Raw genomic sequence first — 10,990 nt, forward strand, 5'->3', positions numbered from 1 at the left:
GGTCTCCAATGAGGTAGATAGTAGTTCAGGACTGCTCTCTGGTTGTGGTGGGATGGTTCAGTTGCCTGATAACAGTCGGGAGGAAACTGTCCCTGAATCTGGAGCTGTGCGTTTCCACACTTCTGTACCTCTTGCCTGATGGGTGAGGGGAGAAGAGGGAGTGGCCGGGGTGAGACTGGTCCTTGATTATGCTGCTGGCCTTGCCGAGGCAGTGTGACGTCACATACACACACGCACACACACGCACACACATGCACACACACACACACACACACACACACACATGCACACACACGCACATACACACGTGCACGTACACTTACACACACACACACACACACACACACACACACACACACACACACGCACACACACACACGCACGCACGCACGCATGCACACACACACACACACACACACACACACACACGCACGCACACACACACACACACACACACACACACACACACACACGCACGCACGCACGCATGCACACACACACACACACACACACACACACACACACACACACGCACATACACACGTGCACGTACACTTACACACATACATACACACACACACACACACACACACACACACACACATGCAGACAGACGCACACACACAGGCACACACACACAACAAGGTAACAAAATCAAGAACCAGTGGACACAGGTTTAAGGTGAGGGGGGAAAGATTTAATAGGAAACTGAAGGGCACATTTTCCACACAGAGGGTGGTGGGTGTATGGAACGTGCTGCCAGAGGAGCCAGCCTGGTGCTGCTGAGAGATACCATTGCCTACGTGCAGGACAGACGGGTGGATGCCTGCCTGGTCAGCTTGGACCAGGAGAAGGCCTTCGACAGGATATCGCACACGTACATGAGGGACGTGCTCTCCAAAATGGGCTTTGGGGAGGGAATCAGGAAGTGGATACAACTGCTCTACTCCGATATCTGTAGTGCAGTCCAAATTAATGGGTGGGAATCAGACAGCTTCCCCGTCAGGTCTGGAGTCAGGCAGGGTTGCCCTCTTTCCCCTGTCTTGTTCGTCTGTTGCATTGAACCCTTTGCCGAATCCATCAGGAAGGATGCGAGCATAAGAGGAGTGACACTGCCAGGCAGTGGGGGCACTCAGGTCAAGGCCTCCCTGTACATGGACGATGTCGCCGTCTTCTGCTCGGATCCAGGGTCGGTCCGCAGACTGATCAGCGTCTGCGACCAGTTTGAGTTGGCCACGGGGGGCCAGGGTAAACCGCAGGAAGAGCGAGGCCATGCTCTTTGGCAACTGGCCCGACCGATCTTCCATCCCCTTCACCATCAAGCCTGACTTCCTGAAGGTGCTGGGGATCTGGTTCAGGAAGGCTGAGGCATGTAACAAAAATTGGCTGGAGTGGATAGCCAAGGTGGGGAAGAAGCTGGAGCTGTGGAAGCAGCGCTCCCTCTCCATCACGGGGAAAAACCTGGTCATCAGGTGTGAGCTGCTCTCGGGGCTGCTGTACTTGGCGCAAGTGTGGCCCGTCCCTCCCTCCTACGCCACGGGGATCACCCGGGCCGTCTTCCGTTTCATCTGGGGGTCGGCGATGGACCGGGTGTGACGAGCCACAATGCACAAGTCGGCAGACAACGGGGGTAAAGACGTGCCCAACGTCGCCCTCATTCTGATGGCCACCTTCGTGTGTGGCTGCATCAGGCGGAGCATAGAGCCAAGGCACGTGGGCACCAAATGCCACTACCTGCTGAGGTTCTACCTGTCCCCGGTGTTGCGAAGGATGGGCCTGGCGCAGATGCCACGCAATGTGCCAGTCAGCTGGACATTGCCGAACCATCTGTCGTTTGTGGACAGGTTCTTCCGGACCAACACCTTTGACCACAAGTCCATGGGGCAGTGGTCAGCACGGAACGTCCTGCAGGCACTGCAGGGGAATGACTCCATGGATCCTGTGGCGTGGTTCCCAGAGCAGACAGCCCAGCTTGTCTGGCAAAATGCCTCATCACCAGAACTCACCAACAAGCACCAAGACCTGGCTTGGCTGGTGGTGAGGGGAGCCCTCCCAGTCAGATCCTTCCTGCACCGCCGGAACCTCACTACCAGCGCACGCTGCCCTCGGGACGGCTGCTACGGAGAGGAGACGGTGGCCCACCTCTTCACAGAGTGTGGATTTGCCAAGAGTGTCTGGAGAGGTCTGCAGGGGTCCCTGTCACGATTCATTCCGAGCAGCTCCGTCACAGAGGACTCTGTGCTCTACGGACTGTTCCCAGGGACGCATTCAGAGACTGACATCGAGTGCTGCTGGAAGGTCATCAACTCGGCAAATATTTATTACTTGAATAAAGTATTTTTTGATATTAAAAAAAAAAGATAGTTGAGGCAGGGACTATCACAACGTTTAAAAGAAATTTGGATAGGCACCTGGATAGGACAGGTTTAGAGAGATATGGGCCAAACGCAGGCAGGTGGGACTAGTGTAGATGGGGCAGGGGCAAGCTAGGCCAAAAGGCCTGTTTCTGTGCTGTATGACGCTATGACTCTAAATCTTTCCCCTCTCACAAACTTTGTCCTTTGTTCCCCTCACCTGGGTAAAGGATGGGTAAAGGCGATGTACATTCACCCTTTCCATTCCCCCCATGATTTTATACACTTTGTAAGACCACCCCTCCTCAGCCTCCTGCACCCCGGGAAATAAAGTCACAGCCTCCCCAACCTCTCCCTGTAGTCCTGGCAACATGCCCGTACATCTTCCTTGCACGCTGTCTAGCTTAACAATGTCCTTCCCATGTGGAAGGAACCGACGATGCTGGTTTATGCCGAAGATAGACACAAAAAGCTGGAGTAACTCAGCGGGTCAGGCAGCATCTCTGGAGAAAGGAAATAGGTGCCGAAACCTATATAGGTCAAGACCCTTCTTCAGACTCATTTCCCTTTCCCCTGACTCTCAGTCTGAAGAAGGGTTCAGACCTCTCTCCACAGATGCTGCCTGACCCGCTGAGTTACTCCAGCACTCTGTGAAACGTCACCTATCCATGTTCTCCACAGATGCTGCCTGACCCGCTGAGTTACTCCAGCACTCTGTGTCTAACATCCTTCCTGTCACAGGGTGAACTTTGCCCTGCATTTTTTAAAGCAAGCTATGCATTAATGCGTGAGGTAAGGTTATAGAGTGAACAGTTGTTCTGTGCAGACAAGAATGTAAACTGTTTGTATTACAAACTGCGTAATCATTGTATTGCTCGAGGATATTCCAAGCATGCAGTAGCTCCGGTTTTAAACCCTCTCTGATGATGTCGTCGAAACCAAAGCGATTTAATCAACAGTATTTTAGTTTAGTTTAGAGATACAGCACAGAAACAGGCCCTTCGGCCCACCGAGTCCATGCCGACCAGCGATCCCCGTACACTAACTATCCTAGAAACAATTTTATCCAAGCCAATTAACCTACAAACCTGCACGTCTTTGGAGTGTGGGAGGAAACCGAAGCACCCGGAGAAAACCCACGTAGGTCACGGGGAGAACGTGCAAACTCCGTACAGACAGCACACATAGTCCGGATCGAAACCTGGTCTCTGGAGCTGTGAGGCAGCAGCTCTACCCGCTGCACCACTGTGCTGCCCGATAACAACAGACCACTCTTTGTTCTCAGTGTGTGTTATAATAGATGACGATAGACACAGAGTGCTGGAGTAACTCAGCGGGTCAGGCAGCATCTGTGGAGAACATGGATAGGTGACGTTTCACAGAGTGCTGGAGTAACTCAGCGGGTCAGGCAGCATCTGTGGAGAACATGGATAGGTGACGTTTCACAGAGTGCTGGAGTAACTCAGTGGGTCAGGCAGCATCTGTGGAGAACATGGATAGGTGACGTTTCACAGAGTGCTGGAGTAACTCAGCGGGTCAGGCAGCATCTGTGGAGAGTCAGGGGAGAGGGAAATAGAGGTATGAAAATGTACAAAGAACAAATGAGTGAAAGGTATGCAAGTGGACAAATCAAAGCCAGCAACAATGATCAGGGAAACGTGCAGCCCACAATGCTCCATTGTTGTCTGTGGAGAAGGTGACAACGAGTGAAACCAACAGGTGAAACAGTGAAACTCAGCACGACGACAGCGAAACTAGTCGGTGAATTAGGGTGGGGGAGGGACAGAGAGAGAGAGGCAATGTCAGGGTCACTTGGAGTTAGAGAGGTCAATGTTCATGTCGCTGGGCTGCAAGCTGCCCAATGAGGGGTTGTTCCTCCAATCCCAGCTGGGCCTCACTCTGACAGTCAAGTTAAGTCAAGTCAATTTTATTTGTATAGCACATTTAAAAACAACCCACGTTGACCAAAGTGCTGTACATCTGATTAGGTACTAAGGAAAAAATGAAACATACAGTAGCACACAAACAGTTCACAGCGCCTCCTCAATGGGTCTCAAACGCTAGGGAGTAGAAATAGGTTTTGAGCCTGGACTTAAAGGAGTCGATGGAGGGGGCAGTTCTGATGGGGAGAGGGATGCTGTTCCACAGTCTAGGAGCTGCAACCGCAAAAGCGCGGTCACCCCTGAGCTTAAGCCTAGACCGCGGGATAGTGAGTAGCCCCAAGTCGGCCGACCTGAGGGACCTGGAGTTAGAGAGGGGGGTTAGAAGATTTTTGATGTAGGGGGGGGGGGAATGTCCATTTAGGGCTTTATATGTGAATAGGAGGAGCTTGAAGTTGATTCTGTACCGTACAGGGAGCCAGTGGAGAGAGGCCAGAATCATCGGGGTGAGAATCAGTGGGAGAGCCCAGGACAGAAAGGTCAGTGTGGGGATGGGAGGGGAAGTTAGTGTTTAGCAACTGGGAGATCAGGTAGGCCTAGGCGGACTGAGCATTCTGTGGCAATGAATCCCACAGATTCACCACCCTCTGACTAAAGAAATTCCTTCTCATCTCCTTCCTGAAGGAACGTCCTTTAATTCTGAGGCTGTGCCCTCTGGTCCTAGACTCTCCCACTAGTGGAAACATCCTCTCCACACCCACTCTATCCAGGCCGCTCACTATTCTGTACGTTTCAATGAGGTCCCCCCTCATCCTTCTAAACTCCAGTGAGTACAGGCCCAGTGCCCACAAACGCTCATCATAGGTTAACCCTTGGATAGAGTGGACCCATATGTTAACCCTTGGATAGAATGGGACAACTGGGTTTGTATTCACTGGAATTTAGAAGGATGAGAGGGGATCTGATGGAAACATATTAAATTATTAAGGGATTGGACCTGCTAGATGTGGGAAAATGGTTCCCGATGTTGGGGGAGTCCAGAACCAGGGGTTATAGTCTAAGAATAAGGGGTTGGCCATTTAGGACTGAGATGAGGAAAAACTTTTTCACCCAGAGAGTTGTGAATCTGTGGAATTCTCTGCCACAGAAGGCAGTGGAGGACAAATCACTGGATGTTTTCAAGAGAGAGTCAGAATTAGCTCTTAGGGCTAACGGAATCAAGGGATATGGGGAGAAAGCAGGAACGGGGTACAGCCATGATCATATTGAATGGCGGTGCTGGCTGTGTGTATGTGTGTGTGCGTGTGTGTGTGTGTGTGTGTGTGTGTGTGTGTGTGTGTGTGTGTGTGTGTGTGTGCGCGTGTGCGTGCGCATGTGTGTGTGTGTGTGGGTGTGTGTGTCGTGTACGTGTGCGTGTGTGTGTGTGTGTGTGTGCGTGTGTGTGCGTGTGTGCGTGTGTGTGTGTGGGTGTGTGTGTGTGTCGTGTGCGTGTGCGTGTGTGTTTGTGTGCGTGTGTGTGTGTGTGTACATGTGTGTGTGCGTGCGTGCGTGCGTGCGTGTGTGTCGTGTGTGCGCGTGTGTGCGCGTGTGGGCGTGTGTGTGTGTGTGTGTGTGTGTGTGTGTGTCGTGTGTGTGTGTGTGTGTGTGTGTGGTGTGTGTGTGTGTGCGTGTGTGTGTGTGTGTGTGTGTGTCGTGTGTGTGTGTGTGTGTGTGTGTGCGTGTGTGTGTGTGTGTGCGTGTGTGTGTGTGTGTGTGTGTGTGCGTGTGTGTGTGTGTGTGGGCTGAGCTTGTTGTGTAAGCTGTGAGCCGTTGTCTCGGTGGCTCTCTGTCTGATTAGATTGGCGATACCCAGCTCGGGATTGTGGAACGGTCAGCACACACAAGACCATTTGTCAGTGGGTCACACAAGACCTGCCCATTGCTGGAGATCACACTGTTTGGCAAACACTCACTGTGTTCCTGCAAGTATCTGATCAGATACAAACCTCGTGGTTTGGGCACCAATTTAATTTAGTCTGTTGCTTCCTGCTTATTTGCCTTGGGGATGAAAGAGTAATTTATGGATAAAAGTAATCACTTCAAGGCTTTGAATTATCTTTCAGTTTAGTGTTTAGTTTTTATTTAGAGATACAGTGTGGAAACATTAACGCCCATTAACACAGAAACATTAACACTATCCTACACACACGAGGGACAATTTACCATTTTTATCAAAACCAATTAACCTTCAAACCTGCACGTCTTTGGAGTGTGGGAGGAAACCGGAGCACCCGGAGAAAACCCCACGCAGGTCACGGGGAGAACGTACAAACTCCGTACAGACAGCGCCCATAGTCAGGATGGAACCCGGGTCTCTGGCGCTGTGAGGCAGCAGTTCTACCCGCTGCGCCACCGTGCCGGCCTTGGTTGAACTGAGGGAGAGACTGGGATCTGAGCGGAGGTTAGAGTGGAGATGGGGAGAGACTGGGGTGTTGACAAGGGAGGGCAGCCAAAGTAAACGATGGAGTGAGACAATGATGGGATTTCAGCTGCTGGGATACGGTGCAATCTGGCAGAATAACTGTTGAAGTTTCACTGAGTATTGTGCTTACAGCACACTGCACATTGATCAGGGCAATGGCTGTGTACCAGCGTGGCTTATTAACCTGTTTAGTTTAGTTTAGAGATACAGCATGGAAACAGCTCTAGGGGCTAGTGGAATCAAGGGATATGGGGAGAAGGCAGGCACGGGGTACTGATTGTGGATGATCAGCCATGATCACAATGAATGGCGGTGCTGGCTCGAAGGGACAAATGGCCTCCTCCTGAACCTGTTTTCTATGTGTCTATGTTTCTAAGCCCTTCAGCCCACTGAGTCCGTGCCAACCAGCGATCCCCGCACACTAACACTATCCTGCACACACTAGGGACAATTCACAACCGTAGCCAATTAACCTACAAACCGGAGATGGTCACAGAGTGCTGGAGTAACTCAGTGGGTCAGGCAGCATCTGTGGAGAACATGGATAGGTGATGTTTCACAGAGTGCTGGAGTAACTCAGCGGGTCAGGCAGCATCTGTGGAGAACATGGATCGGTGACGTTTCACAGAGTGCTGGAGTAACTCAGCGGGTCAGGCAGCATCTGTGGAGAACATGGATAGGTGACGTTTCACAGAGTGCTGGAGTAACTCAGCGGGTCAGGCAGCATCTGTGGAGAGAAGGAATGGGTGTCGTTTCAGATCGAGACCCTTCTTCGGACTGAAAGAGTCTAAACCTACAAACCTGCACGTCTTTGGAGTGTGGGAGGAAACCGAAGCACCTGGAGAAAACCCACGCAGGTCACGGGGAGAACGTACAAACTCCGTACAGACAGCTCCTGTAGTCAGGATGGAACCCGGGTCTCTGGCGCTGTGAGGCAGCAGCTCTACCCGCTGCACCCCCCTATTGTTGAAAAGGTCACTAACCATACTGTGCATGGGACGATCCCACAATGATTGACATTATGACAAGTAGCAGGTTGATGTTCTGGCAAACCCATGATTCCTGCCCCTGCCAACGTTTGTTCCTCTAAAGCCACGGTTTGTGGAGAGAGTGAGGCATTAAAACAGAGGAGGATTGGTTGGCGATGATGCTTGCTGGTGTGGACATGATCACAACAGCTCACGGTCACATCCTGAGCAACATCGGCAAACAAGGTCCAGGCCACTAAACGCTGGAGTAACTCAGCAGCACAAAGTCCAGAACATTAAACGCTGGAGTAATTCAGCGGCACAAAGACTAAGCCACTAAACGCTGGAGTAACTCAGCAGCATAATGTCCAAGACACGTTTGACCTTCCAGGTATTTTACTGAAGCAATTTCAACAATCCTATGGCTGCACCAAACTTCTGAAAACTGGATTAATAAATTAAAAATGGACTAGTTTAATCAGAACCTTGAACACATTCTGGCAGTGGATGAAAGGGTTTTGCTGAGGTCAAGACAATACCAAGTGGCCTGGGAACTTGGTTCTTCTGATGTACGACGGTCCTTAGTTCATACTTGGTCTGGAGGTTGACAAAAGGCATTTAGCTTCAAACACTGAGCTAAGGTTCGTTAGTAATGGTTGATGAACAAAGGTGGGTTCTCTGATCTCCAAGTTCTGAGGATAACGAGCAACGTGGGAACATGCACACATGGCTGCTCATCGTTACACAGTTCCCAGCCCAGGAGAGAGGCACCATGGTGACCTAGAGACATCACTGAAGCAACAACATTAATGCTGAGCTACTCACCCACAAACATGAGTTCACATCCCACCAGAACAGCTGGCGAATTAAAATTCACACAACTGCATAAATCTGCAATTAAAAGCTGCAGGTAAGTCCAGAACTCCTGGGTTCTTTGTGTAAGAAGGAACTGCAGATGCTGGTTTACACTGAGACAGACACAAAAAGCTGGAGTAACTCAGCGGGACAGGTAGCATCTTTTGAGAAAAGGAATGGGTGAAGTTTCGGGTCGAGACCCTTCTTCAGACTGAGAGTCAGGGGAATGGGAGATGAGAGATATAGAAAGTGCACAGAACAGATTAATGAAAGATGTGTAAAAAGCAACGATGATCATGGAAAGGTGGAGCCCACAATGATCCATTGTTGGCTGTAGGGAAGGTGATAATGAGTAGATACAACAGTGAAACTTAGCAGGACCACTTGAGAAGTGTCTCGACCTAAAACGTCACCTATCCATGTTCTCCACAGATGCTGCCTGACCCGCTGAGTTACTGAGTTAATCATCTAAAAATTAAGTTACATTTATCAATTTTTTCCATCAAAATATTCCCCAATATAAAAAGTATAAAATCAACGCATGTTAAAAATTATATATTATTAAAGTAGTGTGCACTGGTTAGCATGCATTAGCATGCAACTAAAGCTTTTCACTTTACCTCAGTATATGTTTTAGCTTAGTTGTTATTTTAGAGATACAGCGTGGAAACAGGCCCCTCGGCCCACCAAGTCCTCACCGATCAGCGATCCCCACACACTAACACTATCCCACACACACTGGGGCCATTCGGCCCCACCAAGTCCTCACCGATCAGCGATCCCCACACACTAACACTATCCCACACACACTGGGGCCATTCGGCCCCACCAAGTCCTCACCGATCAGCGATCCCCACACACTAACACTATCCCACACACACTGGGGCCATTCGGCCCCACCAAGTCCTCACCGATCAGCGATCCCCACACACTAACACTATCCCACACACACTGGGGCCATTCGGCCCCACCAAGTCCTCACCGATCAGTGATCCCCACACACTAACACTATCCCACACACACTGGGGCCATTCGGCCCCACCAAGTCCACACTGACCAGCGATCCCCGCACACTAACACTATCCCACACACACTGGGGCCATTCGGCCCCACCAAGTCCACACTGACCAGCGATCCCCACACACTAACACTATCCCACACACACTGGGGCCATTCAGCCCACCAAGTCCGCACTGACCAGCGATCCCCACACACTAACACTATCCCACACACACTGGGGTCATTCAGCCCACCAAGTCCGCACTGACCAGCGATCCCCACACATTAACACTATCCCACACACACTGGGGCCATTCAGCCCACCAAGTCCGCACTGACCAGCGATCCCCACACATTAACACTATCCCACACACACTGGGGCCATTCAGCCCACCAAGTCCGCACTGACCAGCGATCCCCACACATTAACACTATCCCACACACACTGAGGACCCTCGACCCACCGAGTCAACTACTTTTTTAAAACTTTATTCAAATAATAAATATCATTCACAAAACATATTTTTAAACAAGCCCATCCGACATTTCCGGAGGTTACATTCGATACAGGCATTCATTTAGACATTTACATACATTTACCCAGTATCCCTTATTTGGAGGGGCGTCTCTCTCCACCACACCCTGCCCCCCATGTCCAGCAGCAGAAGGACCCTAGACTGTGGTCCTCCCCCACAGAGCCTTGGCGTTGGCTGCACCGAGCTTCAGTGCGTCCCTCAGCACGTACTCCTGCAGTCTGCAGCGGGCCAGTCGGCAACATTCCTTGACGGACAGCTCGCTCCGCTGGGAGGTCAACAAGGATCGGGCAGACCAAAGAGCGTCTTTCCCTGAGTTGATGACCTTCCAGCAGCACTCGATGTCAGTCTCCGAATGCGTCCCTGGGAACAGTCTGTAGATCACAGAGTCCTCTGTGACGGAGCTGCTCGGAATGAATCGTGACAGGGGCCCCTGCAGACCTCTCCAGACTCTCTTGGCAAATCCACACTCTGTGAAGAGGTGGGCCACCGTCTCCTCTCCGTAGCAGCCGTCCCGAGGGCAGCGTGCGCTGGTAGTGAGGTTCCGGCGGTGCAGGAAGGATCTGACTGGGAGGGCTCCCCTCACCGCCAGCCAAGCCAGGTCTTGGTGCTTGTTGGTGAGTTCTGGTGATGAGGCATTTTGCCAGACAAGCTGGGCAGTCTGTTCTGGGAACCACGCCACAGGATCCATGGAGTCATTCCCCTGCAGTGCCTGCAGGACGTTCCGGGCTGACCACTGCCCAATGGACTTGTGGTCAAAGGTGTTGGTCCGGAAGAACCTGTCCACAAACGACAGATGGTTCGGCAATGTCCAGCTGACTGGCACATTGAATGGCATCTGCGCCAGGCCCATCCTTCGCAACACCGGGGACAGGTAGAACCTCAGCAGGTAGTGGCATTTGGTGCCCACGTGCCTTGGCTCTATGCTCCGCCTGATGCA

The 10,990-nt window shown here is 51.4% G+C and overlaps 1 long non-coding RNA gene across 1 annotated transcript in view; it reads left to right on the forward strand.

Moving 5' to 3' along the window:
• The first annotated feature begins 8,120 nt into the window (after positions 1–8,120).
• Positions 8,121–10,990, forward strand: part of LOC144606470 (uncharacterized) — a 22,918-nt gene continuing 20,048 nt past the window's right edge. The window contains exon 1 of the long non-coding RNA XR_013548953.1: positions 8,121–8,573. This is a non-coding gene — a long non-coding RNA (uncharacterized LOC144606470). The remainder of the gene's footprint in view (positions 8,574–10,990) is intronic.

The sequence above is a fragment of the Rhinoraja longicauda genome, chromosome 26 (genome assembly GCF_053455715.1).
Source record: "Rhinoraja longicauda isolate Sanriku21f chromosome 26, sRhiLon1.1, whole genome shotgun sequence".
In the NCBI taxonomy this organism is placed as follows: Eukaryota; Metazoa; Chordata; class Chondrichthyes; order Rajiformes; family Arhynchobatidae; genus Rhinoraja; species Rhinoraja longicauda.